Source organism: Macaca mulatta, chromosome 13 (genome assembly GCF_049350105.2).
Source record: "Macaca mulatta isolate MMU2019108-1 chromosome 13, T2T-MMU8v2.0, whole genome shotgun sequence".
Taxonomy (NCBI): Eukaryota; Metazoa; Chordata; class Mammalia; order Primates; family Cercopithecidae; genus Macaca; species Macaca mulatta.
The window spans coordinates 116,274,526-116,289,186 of NC_133418.1; the positions used below are offsets into that span (position 1 = coordinate 116,274,526).

Sequence of the window (14,661 nt, forward strand, 5' to 3'; positions counted from 1 at the left end):
GGCAAATGACCTGGATCCTGTGGGGCGTGACTCGGAGACCACTGGGCATGTCTCCTCTTCGTCATGCTGTTTAAAAACAAATGACATGTGGGTACCAGCGTGTATTTCTGAACAATGTGTGAAAACAGCAGCAGAATAGAAAGTTCAATGGTAACTGTGCAGTGAGTAATGTGGGTGTCCTCTAATGGGGACCAGGAAAAGGGAAGCTTGTCGGGAAGACAGGGTGTACGCTGATATCAGGAGGTCTTGTGTGAGGCTGCTGAGGCGCCCCCAGATCTGCTTCACATCCGCTTCTCACATCTGCATCTGAGGCCCCGCTGTCTCATCCCCGAGTGTGGAAAAGGGGGACTCGGCTGCACCCTCCCTGTGCTCGCCGCATTATTCTCTGCACCCTCCGAGCGTGTGCTGCTGAGTTTATAGTCCGGGATTGTGGGTGGAAAGATAGCTTTGTATTTCTGAATGTTAAGAAAACAGAGTAAAGCCACTTCAGCGTTTTTTGTTTGTTTGTTTGTTTTTTGTTTTTTCTGGGAAGGTATATCCATGGACAATTTTCACCTTTGTTTTTCCTGGGATTACGTGTATATGCCCTCTGTCCCCCCCTGTTCTGGATTCAGAGATGAACTGGACTTCTCAAGAGAGTGCTCAAAGTCTCGTTGGGAACTAGATAGAAAAAATGGAAAACTACACAGGGGTCTGAGGGGATACGCTGAGTCATCTCCCAGAAGTGAGTGCAGTGGGCGTCTAGAGAGGGCTGTCCCTGACGGTGGTGTGGGGGGTAGTGAGAAGGAGATTTGGGGGAGGGAGAAAGTGGTGACATGGGGCTGCACAGAAGCAGGTGTTCAGAGGGAAGGGAATTGAGAACTGCTCCCCAGGAGAGCTGGAAGGCTAAGTCCAGGTGACCCAGACAGAGTCACCAGGTAGTGAAGACAAGGGCAGGGTGCAGCTATGGGGAGGCAAACCCAGATGATTTTCTGAGCAGTTGGCTTGTGGTCATGAGTGTTTCGGTTTCACTGATCCTGCTGAACACACACTGCCTCTTGCCAAGTCCAGCCTCGAAGAGTTGGAGTCATCTGGAAACATTCATAATGAAGGGAGGGCATGAACTTGACCTTGAAGGGCCACCAGGATTTGGGTAAGAAGAATGGGAAAAGCATTTGAGGGTTAGAAAAGGGGTAGATGAAGGCTTAGAAGTGGGAAGGTACCAGGCATGTGGACCAGGGGACTGGAGCCAGGGCGTGGTGTGGGAAGTGGGCCGGGCTGTGAAGCCAAAGGCCCTGCAGGCCAGACTCAAGCGTGGGCCTTGCCTTTTGGCTGTGGGAGTCACGGATGGTCTTTGAACAGCAGTTAGGACTGTATGACAGGGCCCTTATCATGGCACCTGAGGGTGACTGAAGGGGAAATGGAAATGCCAGAACCATTAGGGTTTTTCTTCATTGTGGGCTGTCGGGGAGAAAAGGAGAGATGAAAAAAATCACTGCTTTAGAGGAATTGGGGACTGACTGGAATCGTATGGCGAGGGAGCGGAGGAGTGAGGGATAGTGCCAAGTTTTCGGCCTGACACCAGCGAAATACAAATACGCTTGTTTCTTTACATAGCTGAGCGCGCAGATGATCTTTAAGACGTGCTCGTCTGATTTGGCACTTGGATTCTGGGAGGAACAGGAGGAAGAGCTCTCTCAGACTGGGATTCAAGTTTTAGCTCCCCTTGGGCTATTATTGTTACCTAAGAAACACAATCAGGCTCCTGGTTGAAGAATCAAACTAAGGACAGAGATGTCTGTGACCTGGGCTCCCCTGCAGGCCTGCGTGGCCGGCGGCCTCTAGGACTGCCTGGTGACCCCTGCTGCTGCTGTCATGGCCTCTCCTCGTGCCCACCCCTGGAGCGTGGGCTGGATCTTGGGACTCGCTTCTCATGGACAGACCACAGGCTACAGCAAAGGTGACCAGATGCCACTTCCGTGATGAGGCCGAATGTCTTGCTCACTGTCACTCACGCCTTTGCTTGGCCACTCACCCTGAAGGAAGTCACTGGCCTCAGGACAGGCCCCCATGTAAGGAATCGAGGTCTCCAGCCAACAGCCATGTGAGTGAACTTGGAACCAAATCCTACCCCAAGCAGGCCCCGAGATGACCGCAAGCTATCAGCTTGATTGCAGCTTGTGAGAGGCCTGGAGCCAGGGGGACCAGCTAACCACTCCCAGGTCCCCAACCCACAGGGACTGTGACATAATCTACATGGGTTGCGTTAGGCTGCTGAACTTGGGGAAATTTGTTGCACAGCCATAGATAGCTGACACACCCAAACTCTCCTGGTGGTGTTTAAGAGCACTGGCCCCGAAGCCAGATGCTTGTGTGCAAATCCTGGCTCTGCCATTTACAAGCTGCACAACCTTAAGGAAATTAGTTGGTTCTATGTGCCTCAGTCCCTTCACCTGTAAAATGGGAATAAGAATAATGCCTGTGTCATGGGATGACTGTGAGGATTAAATGAGATAGCCCCTACATTGCTTGGCATCGTGTTAGCACTCAGTCAGTATCAACTCCTATGACCACGATTACTATTGTCTACCCTTGAAGGCCAGCTGAACGCCCATCCCGCCTACAACTTCTCCTTACTGCCCCAGTGCATGCTGGCCTCTCCTTGGCACTGCACACTCTGATTCTCCATGAAAAACTCTTGAATTTGTTCTCTGAGGGTCTCAGATGTGTAACCTCTTCTCTTCCCAACTGTGTTAGTCCATTTTGCATTGCTGTAAGGGAAGACCGGAAGCTGGGTAATTTACAAAGAAAAGAGGTGTATTTGGCTCACCATTCTGCTGGCTGTAAAAGCATGGAACTGGCATATCTGCTTTAGGCAAGAACATCAGGAAGCTGCCACTCATGGCAGAAGGTGAAGGGGAGCAGGTGCTCCCCTGGTGAGACAGGGAACAAGAGAGCAGGGAAGACCCCAGGCTCTAACCAGCAGATCTTGTGGTAACTCATTACCACTGGAAAGGTACCGAGCCATTCATGAGGGCTCCCATGACACAATCACCCCCTTCCAGGCCCCACCTCCAGCACTGGGGATCACATTTCAACATGAGATTTGGAGGGGACACACATCCAAACCATATCACCAGCTCTGGAGGGTCTCCAGGAAGACTTGGCAGAGTGCTTGATCAGAATGAGAGGGCGGAGTTAAAGTGGACAGATGGTGAGAGAGGCATCATTAGCCATGAGCCTGCGGAGGCCAGGACCAGGTGGAGATACTGGTTGCGGCTTGTGAGGTCCTAGACTGTCCAGGCACAGAACAAGTGCAGAGCCATCTTGTTAATCTGGATAGAGTGAACAGAAATGACACACTCAGAGGCCTCGAGAAAATGCACAAGGCCATGAAGGGGACATGAAGACCGGTTCTACGGAGGTTCCCTTAATGCAGAGTGAGTGCTTGGTAAATGTTTGTTGCAAAAAGGTTTGTTGAATGGAGCCAGATGTTCATTCTTGCCAGTTTGGTGAAGGTGCCCTGAAGTGGTTGGAGTTTGGATGATGGGAAAAGAGACTGATCACCGTGAAAGGAAGAGGAAAGCTGAAAGTCACAGGAAAGGGTTTTAAGCAGGAGCCTGAGCTTGGTGCTGGCACCTCAGGCCACAGGTACCCTCCCCGCAACTGTGCCCGCCCCGTGCTGATGGCCTGGCGCATGCTTCCGAGTTTGTATTTTCTATGGCAGCCAGCTCCCTGGGTGGGCCTACGTAGAAGGTTGGCAGAAGGTAGGGCGAGCTAAGGTCCTGACCATCAGAGAGAGAAACCAGCAGCACCTGCCCCTGTCCATGTGGCCCAGGGAGAGTCTATTGGATCACTTGTGCCTGAACTGCTGAAATTCAGGTGAGATAAGGGAGGTGCTGGCTTTGAGTCCTGCCTGATTGAGCTCTGGGAAGATGCCATGCCATGATCCCACCCCAGGGGGACGAGGACCACTGCCTACAGGCATGATGGCTTCCTGGACCCCCAAAGGCGAAATCCTTGCAGCACCCGCGAAGGTAGTCAGAGCAGCCATGTGGAAGCCTGCAGGTAGGAGCTGCCCATTAATACATTCAACATGCCTTTTGTGAGTGTCCACTTTGTGCTGGCACCTTAAAGCACTGGGGTTGAGCAAACCCAGACATAGCTCCTGTCCCTGCGGCTCTTTGCACCTAGCAGGGCAGGGCTCCCTGGGGCGGTCCAGCCTCCTGGGGCTGTGGGAAGGCCTGAGTGCCTTTGAGGCTTGTCACAACGCCTGAGAGAGCCATTGGCATTGAGTGGGTGGGGGCTGGGGACCCTCCTGCTATTCACAGCACCGCACGGTGAAGCATTCCACCGCTGGAAATGCCAGTCAGTTACACCTTCGGGGATGAAGAGTCTCGTGGGAGAGGTAAGCATTAGTTAATTAGCCACACAAACAAGTGAACAGTTACCAGCCCTGTGAACTGCTGTGAAGATAGGGCCCAGGGCGCTCAGAGGGGGAATAGACAGGGCCAGGGTCCTCAGAGGGGGAATAGACAGGGCCAGGGTGCTCAGAGGGGGAATAGACAGGGCCAGGGCGCTCAGAGGGGGAATAGACAGGGCCAGGGCGCTCAGAGGGGGAATAGACAGGGCCAGGGCGCTCAGAGGGGGAATAGACAGGGCCAGGGTGCTCAGAGGGGGAATAGACAGGGCCAGGGCGCTCAGAGGGGGAATAGACAGGGCCAGGGTGCTCAGAGGGGGAATAGACAGGGCCAGGGCGCTCAGAGGGGGAATAGACAGGGCCAGGGTGCTCAGAGGGGGAATAGACAGGGCCAGGGCGCTCAGAGGGGGAATAGACAGGGCCAGGGCGCTCAGAGGGGGAGCAGTGCAGCACCGTCTAGGCGGGGAGGTGACATGGAGGAAGGAGGAGGGCTTCCTTGGGGAAGCCATGAGTGGCCAAACTCGGAACCACTGGGTTAAATGGGTGCAGTGGGGGTGAGGATAAGATGAAGATTGTTCCAGGCAGAGACAATGACATCCCCTAAACCCTGGGAGGGAGGATGTGGCCCATATGAGGACTGCAGACGGCCAGGGGGATGGTGGGAGAGGAATCGGGAGAGACAGGCCAAGGTGAGGCACATAGGCCCTGAGGAGCTGCACCGGGGTCCTGGTCCCCAGGAGTTTTTGGCACATGGGTGACCTGACCACATCTCAGACTTGGGATGATCGCCCTGGAAGGATGTGGAAGACAGATGAGAGGGCAAGTGTGGGGACGGAGGGCACAGCCCAAGGGCCACGGGCCTGGCACCCAGAGAGATGGCTCTTGCTTGGATGGGGTTGGGGAGGGAGGCACAAGGATGAAGACAGAAGACAAAAAGGGAGGGCTGTGCAGGCCTTGAGCGGGAGGTAGGACTTGGGGTGGGGTAGACCTGGGCAACAGAGAGGAAGGTGGGAAGATGAGTGGCGGACAGTGGTGGTATTACCATGGGCCTGGGAGTGGGTGGTGAGCACAGTTTCGGGCATGGAGAACCTGGGGACCTCTGAGGCATCGTGTGTGTGAGGGGGCGGTGTGGAATAGACCTCTCATGGTGAAGCTGTCCAGGGGCCAGAGGTGAGGTCAGGGCTGGAGGTACCACTGGGAGAGGCTGATGCAGATAGCAGTAGAGGCCGCTGGAGTCGGGGACCAGCCTAGAGAGGGAGTTCATCAGAAGACACAGCTCCCCCTATGACTTGAGGCACCCCAGTTTTAACAGCCAGGTAGAGGACTCTGGCCCAGTCAAAGACAGAAAGAGAACGGACAGAGGGGAGGAGAGGGGATGGACCTGTCATAGACACTGGGAACACACTTGTTTCGAAAGTTGCTTGTGCAGTAGGGCTTAGGGCTGCTGGGACGTAGAGTCTGAGGATGACAGAAATGTCTCTCGGCTTTAGAAAATGGGGTTGTTGGTGACACTGGCAAGATCCACCTTGGAGAAGTGGTGAGGCAGAGGCCGCTTGGCAGCGTGGGGTGAGTGGGTGGAGGGGAGGAAGTGGGGGCGGCCTGGAAACCCTTAGAAGATGCGTGTGAGGGAAGAGAGGTGAAGGAGTAGCTGGGGAGGCTGCGGGGTTGAGGGAAGGCTTTTCTTCTTTAATTTCGGGAGGGAGAGGCCTCAGCATTCTCCTGGCAGATGTGTTGTCCCTCAGTTCCATCCCTTAAAAAGAACAGCTCGTGACTGCAGGTCATTACTGCAAAATAGACACCCATGTGAAAGGGCAGATGCTATTATCATCTTCGCTTTACATACGAGGCCCAAAGTGGTTATGCAGCTTGCCCAAGGCCACACAGCTGGTAACTAGAGCCGGGATGAATCAGACACAGTTTTCCTGAGCCTAACTCAAGGGTCCGGGTCTTAACGCCTTGACTCTTGCTCTGCCGCCTTTCAGTTGAGCCTGGGCCATTGTCACGTGTCTGTGCCCCTGATGGACGTGAGCCTGTGTGGGAAGGGTGGTCATATTACTGCGTATTCACCAGCCCTGTGCTGGGTGTTGGAGCTCATGGCAGCCCATTTGTGGTCTCTTCCCAACGCCACATGTGGGCATGAAACCGGCTTCAGCGGGAGTGTTTATACCGCAGGAATTGGCACCCGCTACAGATCAGAGCTATTTTTAATCCCCTCCCCAGGCCCCAGTGGAGCTGGTTGTTCGACATTTAGCAGCACACCACACGCTTGTCCGTACAGAACACCAAGGTAGGCTCAGTGGAAACCCTCCACCTCTGACAAACCTTCTGCCTTGGGTGAGCAACTGAGGGCCTGTGGCTCCCTCAGAGCTCCCTCACCCTGCCCTGCAGCTGGGAGGGTCTCCACCCATCAAAGGCCACGGCGACCTGGGCTCCGATTTGCTGAGCCTCGGCGGGGCGGGCGGCAGGAGGGTGGGAAGGTGGCCTGCCATGCCTGGGAGGCCTGGCTGCTGGGCTGCACGGGGTGAGCCTCCCCACCTGCTGTCCCTGCCCTGGCTTCCCTCCTGTCACCCCCATCCCTCCACATCAACTCAGCAGCAGCAAGAGGCGACACTCCAGACCCCGACTTTCAGAGCAATCACCTCTACATGTCAAAGTGCAGCATGGTTTAAAGAAAGATGAGGGGATGTATTAAAAAGGGAAGAAGGGGCCAAGAGCTTTCTTGGGCCTAAGGAAGAACCCAGGCAGGGCTGTGGGCTCCCTTCACAGAGCACCTCTGGGTGCTGGGCTTCGACCTAGAGAAGGTGGGGCTTCTGTCCATTTTATAGATAAGGAAACTGAGGCCCAGAAAGAGGAAGTGACCTGCCCCAGGACACACATTGGTGAGGGGTGGACTCCAGAGGCTCCAGGTCTCACTCTTACGTTCCTGTAGGGCCCGGGGAAAGAGAGAGATTGACTCAGAACCAAAAGTTGTTTCTGCCACCCTTTAGGTAGCCACATCTTCCCAACTTCCAGGATGAAGAAAGGCTTTTCCTGGACTAACTGAGAGGCTGGCAGGGTGGTGGATGGCCGGTGTTGTGGCGTCTCAGTTTCCCAGCCGGCTCCCATGCAGCAACCGGGTGGGTTCTGTGGCTTCATTGTCATCTTCATCGTCGTCCGGGGCCTGCTTGGGGCCGTGTCTGCCACCTGCCTGGTCTAGGCCAGGCACAAAGTGGGTGCTGAGGCGTCTCCTCTCTGCCTCCTGGGCTCAGTCGCTGTGGCTGGTGTCTGGGCCCCTTGTCCCAACCTCCAGCCTGCAGTGCCCACTCCCACGTGAAAGACTGGCTCGTACATTTCCCCATTCAGCTGATGGTGAGTGCAGTGCTATTTTAAGCCCACATGGAAGTACTTTTTTTTTTTTTTTTTATAAGGACCATCTGCTACCGGCCCCAGCCCAGATGATACAGTTAGAGCCTACCCACAGCATCCTCCCCGCCTTCAGACAGTTCCAGGAACAGGGGTGAGTCACGCCCAGCTGAACTCCCATCTCGCTCACCCGAGAGCTGGACCGGGCGCCAGCAGAGGGGGCCACGCACGCTCCGTGGAGCAGGTGCACTCTGCCACCTCCCAGAGATGGGAAGGAGACCCTCACCCTCTGCCCCAGCTGTGCCCTGCACCCTCTGAGGGACCAAGGCCCGGGTCACAAATTCAATAGCAGATGCTGCAGCTTCTAGTCACAGTAGCTTGTCCCAGAGCAGGCCACACAGAAGCCACCCTTCTCTGGCTGCCCCTGGAAGCACCTTGGGTCTGCCTTGGTGCAGAGAGGGTGGGTGCCCCTTGTTGGGCTGTTTGAGGCGGTGTTCTGGGTAGACATCCAGCTTGGGCCACTGGGAAGATGTGATTAAACACTGACTACCCCATTTTCTTTCTGGGTGAAAGATCAGGGCCCAGGCAAGGCTCCTCAGCTGTGCTCACCCCCCGTCTCCCTCTGACCCCTTCTCTCCTCTTCCCATCTCAGCACCTAGCGGCCTGCTGTGAGCAGAGGTTGTCAGGGCAGAGACCTCAGTCAGACTTTGAATCCAGGCTCTGCCCCTCATTGGTGGTGGAACCCAGGGCCAGACCTATTTAATCCTGAGCCTCCGTTTGCACATCTGTAAAATGGGGATAGTCTGAGCTGCCTCCTAGGGCATGTGAACAGGAATGGGACGATGCATGGAAGGATCCGGCCTGCTACCTGGCTGCTACTTTCTCATCACTAGGGATTCCAAAGGGCCTGTCCTTGGCATAGGCTGAAACGCAGTGGGAGTGTTGAAAGCGCTGGACCTGTAACTCCATAGAGAAGCGCTTCCCCCCCTCAACACCAGCACCAGCACTGCTCTCAATGTGCGGTGGCCTCTCCCTGCCTGAGAGCTGGTCATTTTGGCAGCAGGGAGCCTGGTGAGGCAGTGCATGGCCAGCAGGCATTTGACACCAACAGTGCAGGCTCTGCCGGCCGTGATTCCATCATCCCCAGACTAGCAGAACCACTGCCTTCGCAGGAATCTCAAAGCCCAGGGCTTTTGGAGGTGCTTCTCCACCACTCCTGACTGCTTCTTTCCCTTCAGGGGCCATGGTTGCTGCCTGCTGCGGGGTCACTGCGTGACGCGAGCACCGCAGCATCTCAGGTGCGTGCACCCTTAGATGACCCTGAGGTGCCCGGGAGCAGGCGAGGGCCGAGTCCTAACAGCTCCACTTCCTGTCCCCGAGTCTATCTGCTGCTGCTCTGTAGAGTCCTACAGTTTATCTGTGGTCAGTTTTCTTACCCATTTCCTGCCAGCTGCTACTGGTTTTTTAGTCAGCTCTGACAGCTACGGTAATTGGGAAAGGACGCAGGCTGCTGAGGCCGGGTGATTCACCAGCTCTGGCCAACGGGGACAGGGAGCACAGACGGAGGCGCCCCGTCAGTCCCCCTGGGCCTGGTCCCCCAGGCCTCAGTGAGTGAGACGCAGAAAAGACCCAGGGGCACACTCATTGTGAACCGAAAGCTGATCTCTGTGTGCACACGCGCGTGCATGCGACATAAGGGAATTTTCTTTTGAATGCGCCAAAGCCAATATAAATGGTTTCGTGTTTTGAGAAGTCAGAACATAACTCCAGGCTGAGTGCGGCCCCTCTCCCGGGGAGCCCCACATTTTCTCTGAGGTGTAACTGCGGTGAGTTGTCTGTGCCTCAGATCAGGATATTGGAGTCACATTTAACATTTTATTTCATGGCATTTCCAAAAATGAAGGGAAAACCCCTATCGCAGCAAATGACTCCTCCAAATAGAAAACTTTGACTGTGTCTGTTTTGTAAATGCTGTGGAAGGGAGTTTTGGAGCTGCCTCACTGTCAGTCATCTCCCAGCCAGGTGCCTTTGGTTGCTGAGTGTTGCACTCAAGGGTGGGCTCCCGGCTGCAGAGCAGTGCCCCTCAGAGGCGGGGGCAGGACCAGCCACGCAGCCTCACCTGTCTGGGCCTCTGGAGCCAGCGCCTCTGAGTTTTACCTGACTCTCTGGGTGGCCCTGTTGCCTACTCTAGTGTGAGAAGCACCACTCTAGACTTTACTGGAAGATAATATTAATTTTATTGATAGCAGTAGGTTGTGGAGCATGAAAATGATCCTCCAATGCAGAATGAAATGAAATCTCCACACAGATTTACTACCTCCCTTGTGGGCACCAGGTTCTGTGCCGGGCACAGCAAGGGACCACCTGGCCTCCGGAGCACAGGGCTCTGTCTCCAGGGTTCCCAGTCTGGAGAAGGTGGATAAAACAAACAAGGAAGCCTCCTAATAAGAAGTTCCCTAATCAGATGTGGGCTTTGCTGCCAGGAGCACCCAGGGGGGCTGGCCTGGGGCCCAGGGAGGTGAGCAGGAGGGGCTCACTGGAGTAGTAGGTGAGACACAAACAGTATCATCCATGGGTAGGAATTAGATGAGGGGGAAGGAGAGAGTTAGGAGATGGTCATGGAGTTTGGGGGTGCTAATAATGGCCTTGGTGGGTTTGGGGTCATCCCCGCTCTGACACTATACAGCACAGTCAGCTTGAACCAGTCCCTGACCTCTCTAAGGATCAGTTTTCTCATTCATTCAATGGGTCTAATGATAGTTCCTTTTGTGATTGTTGTGAAACTTAAATGAGAGAATAATGCAAAACGCTTAGTACAGCCCTCACTAAGCTCAGTAAGGAGGGTGACTGCATCCGAGGGCAGAGGGAGCCGCTGAGGGTGTTTCAGCCGGTGAGTGATGGGAGCAGATTTTTTTTCTTGAATAATTCCTGGAAATGCTTTGATCATTTAGGCCAGTAGAGACTCTTGGTTGAGTGTGAGATGCATGAACCATTAAGATTGCAGGATATAATCATGTGCACATTTTAGAAAATACCTGAAATCCTAAAATGCATTTCCCTTTTCCCATCGCCATAGTTTTGGATCCTAAAATCAACCAAAGGCAGAATCTGACCGCTTTCCAAAGCAATGATCCTTTAGACTGAGAACAAAATCGTGGAACAGCCCTTCATTTTTCCCATCTCAAGAAGTCACAACGCCCAGAATGCAAGAAAATCGTGGCTTTTGATGACCAGGCCTTGTCGGAATGGCCGAGAAGTTCCTCACCCGCAACCTGGTGCAGTGGCTGCATTTGGCTGTCATGGAGCAGGTCTCAGTGGAGCCAGGATTTGCTCTGTTCAAAGATAAAAGCCACTGGAGAGGGAAGCAGCAGATCACACGGAGTGATCTCGATTCTATAGGGGCCTGTCCCCGGGGTGTTTTGCACAAGGCTCCATGTTAAATAAGCCTCCATTCGAGCGCAGCCTCAGGACAGCCATCCTTCATTCCCCCCAGTCATGCACCTTCCACTGCCTGGTTCTCTGAGCGCTTCCATCTAGTGGGAGAGACGCCTGCAGCCAATAGTTGCACACAGGTCTGGATGATGCCCAGCCCCAATCACTCCTCTAAAAGCAAGGAACTTGCTTCTGCAGAGTCAAACGGAGCTCACATGAGGTTCCTGGAGGCACTGAGGTTTCTTTCTAGTCTCCCGTTTTGCACAGACCTTTTTCTTACTGAGCAATTCACTGTCTGCTGGCTTCGGAAGAGGTGGATTGGGTTTCAGGTGGGGTCACCGAGAAGCCGCCAGATGTCCGAATTTGGAGGCAACACAGGCCACCCAAGTGCCTGCACAGGAAAATGCATGCAGCTGCCACGCCACATCAAAGGCAGGTGGTCCAGGGTGATCCGGGTGCGATTCCTGGCACAGGCACCAAAGTACTGTCATCCAAAGCATCCTCTATCTCGGTTTCCTCATCTCTAAAATGGGGTTCCATCTAACTTTTCGGGTTCTGCAAAAACTCCTGAGCAAACCACTTCACTAGCCAGGAACGCGGTATGCCTGCCATGCCTGGGGCAGGCAGGGCTTTCCAATTTCCTCCCCAAGGTTTTCTGAGAATTCATCTGACAATGTCTGTAAATGTCCCTCCATTCTCTTTCACAGAGGAAATGCTCACATTAGAAGGAGGTCTCTTATGACCAGAGCTCCCCACTTTCAAGGTAGAATTTTGCTTGGCTCCCACAGCCCTGTGCTGGCTTCTGCACAGCCTCCCAGGGTCTTTTCCTAACCCACAAGTTCTTTTCTGCCACTGGTCTTGCCTAATTCCCGCTAAGAGCCCCTGCAGGAAGGCACCAGGGCTCCTTCCGTCACCTGTGCTCCATTCCCCTTCTGAAGGGCATGTGGCAGCAGCACGGAGCAGCTTGAAGCTCCCCAGTGGGGCTGGGCTCTTCCTAAGTCCCAGAACCTCCCTCTGCATGCCCTTTCCTTTGATTGGCTTTGCAAACTCCTCTTCATCCTTCAGAACCCAGCTCTGTGATCAGCCCCTCTGGGAGGCCTTCCTCAACCCCCCTGTTCCCCTGCTGACAGATTCACTTCATCCACAGGCTCAGTGTCAGGGACGTGGGGAACCCTGAGGCCTGTTCCTGGTCATCCCGCAGGCCAGCAGAGTACCTCTCTCGCTTTTGGGGAGCAGGGGCACATCCTCCTCGGTCCCGCTTCGTGGCCAGAATCCTGTCCATTGACCTCCCCAGCAAAGAAGTCCTGTTTCAGAAAAGCCTGCATGAGGCAGGCTGACTGCAGGGAGGGCTGCCACAGAGCCTGGCGATTGTGGAGACACTGTTTCAGGCTGAAAGCGGAGTGCAGCTGACGAGAAGGGTCTCTGGGAAGGAGGGCTCAGCACAGCCCGACTGAACGCCACTACGAGGGTCCCCGCTTGTGTGTACAGCAGCCAGGGTTGTTCCGCGGTGGGTAGGAGGGTATGAGGAAGGGACGGTGGTCCTGGAGGCCCCAGGGAAGGATGGGAAGCCATCTGTCCCAAGGATCCTTCTGCCCTTGCTGCCACCTTCAGGAGGGAGCAGTGGCCGTGAGAAAGGAAGTGGAGACAGGGAGGGAGAGCCTGGCAGCCCGTCCTATTCCTGCCCCAGGCGACTGGCTTGTGACATTCAGATAGCTCCCTGGGTCTGGTTTTTCCTGTTACTGAAATTGCTGCTGCATGAAATTCTCTGGGCTAGGTCAGAAGTGGCAGCTGGGGAGTGTGCCCATGTGTGTAAAATGTCTCAGCTTAAAGAAACAGGAAATTCAGGACCAACTCGAACGCTGCGGCCCACGCCTTGTTTCCTAGAAAGGAAGGGGTCGATAACATGGGAGGCTGGGGCCCTGCGGTGAGGACACGGATGACACAGGAGGCTGGGGCCCCCCAATGGGGTTGGATGACACAGGAGGCTGGGGTCCCCCAGTGGGGCCGGGGATGACACGGGAGGCTGGGGTCCTGCAGCGAGGACAGGGATGACACGGGAGGCTGGGGTCCCCCTTTGGGGCTGGGGATGACCTGGGAGGCTGGTGTCCCCCACTGGGGTCAGGAATGACATGGGAGGCTGGGGTCCCCCACTGGGGTCAGGAATGACATGGGAGGCTGGGGTCCCCCACTGGGGTCAGGAATGACATGGGAGGCTGGGGTCCCCCACTGGGGTTGGGGATGAGACAGGAGGCTGGGTCCCTAGTGGGGTCGGGAATGACAGGAGGCTGGGATCCCGCAATGGGGTCAGGGATGACACGGGAGGCTGGGATCCCCCAGTGGGGTCAGGGCTTTGGTCCAGAGAGGAATGGCCTTCTGGCCTCTGTGCTTGCCTGGGCCCAGGGCAGTCTCCTGACCCCCAGGGTCTCTTTTCCTCTCTGCTCTGATAGAATGTGGCCAAGAGCTTGTGCCTGCTGGCCTGGGAGGGTCTGGGTAGAGGAGGATGAAGCTCTGCACGGAGAAGCTCTGGATGCCGGGTGCTGCCTGGTCTGGATTTTGTCCTGAGCAATCCTGGGGAAATGGTCCGAGTGAAGTGAGAGCGACTCCGCGAGGGAAGACAGGTTACAGCGAGATGAGAGCGGGCAGGGCTAGCCTCGGGGTCTGGGTCTGGGAGGTTCCTGGGACTGGCAGTGGGGCAGCCATTTTCTTCATAGTCAAGGAAACCGAGGCCTCGAGAAGCTGGGTGCATGGCCCACGGTCCCAGGCTCTTAGCTGCTTGACACCTGCACCAGAATATAGGTCCCAACACGTGGCCACTTTTCTAGTAGGTGGTCCAAGATGTCCCCAGTCTGAATTCTAGGGCTGGGCACTTGGCCAGCTCCCACATCCTCCTCTCCCTTAGGGAGAAGTGCAGTGGTCCTGGGGCCACTCCACACTGGGGCGTCTGGGCTGGAAGTCACCCCAGGAAGCACCTGTGGGCCTGGCTAATCAGGGACCGATGAAGGACACACACTTCTAACTCCCAAGGCCCTCAGAATAACTGGGTCTGGTTTCCTGGGTCTGGCTTCCTGGATCCAGCTGAACAGGTCTTGAGCTGGGGCTGTTTGGGAGATCTCGGTTTCTGTCTGCATCTCCTCGTCTGTTCAAAGGAGCAGTGGTTTGGGTGTCCCACCAAGAAGTCACTTTCCCACAAGGGAAAGGAAGAGCCCTGGGGCAGCCAGGTGGGCCTGGGTCGCCCCACTCAGCCTAAGGCCATCCCTGGAGCTCTTGGGCCCAGAGAGACCTGCCTCCAGCCTGTCTCAGCCGGGATGTCCTGCAGAGCTCAGACCCTCGGAAGGCCCCCATGACCTCGGATGGGAAGGAGCACCCAGGCAGATTGTGGGGAGCCCGGAGCAGCTCACATGGCACAAACTCTCCCTGCACTGATTCCCCTCAGCTTGTTCCACTTTCAAAAATAGCTAATGAGGAAATTAATTTTGTCACCCAGATGT

At 55.4% G+C, this 14,661-nt stretch overlaps 1 long non-coding RNA gene across 1 annotated transcript in view; it reads left to right on the top strand.

The window, feature by feature from the left end:
* The window catches only part of LOC144333924 (uncharacterized), a 37,697-nt gene extending 24,670 nt beyond the window's left edge, over positions 1-13,027 (top strand). The window contains exons 3-5 of the long non-coding RNA XR_013403076.1: positions 7,807-7,895; positions 8,980-9,039; positions 10,818-13,027. This is a non-coding gene — a long non-coding RNA (uncharacterized LOC144333924). The remainder of the gene's footprint in view (positions 1-7,806; positions 7,896-8,979; positions 9,040-10,817) is intronic.
* Positions 13,028-14,661: the final 1,634 nt, after the last annotated feature.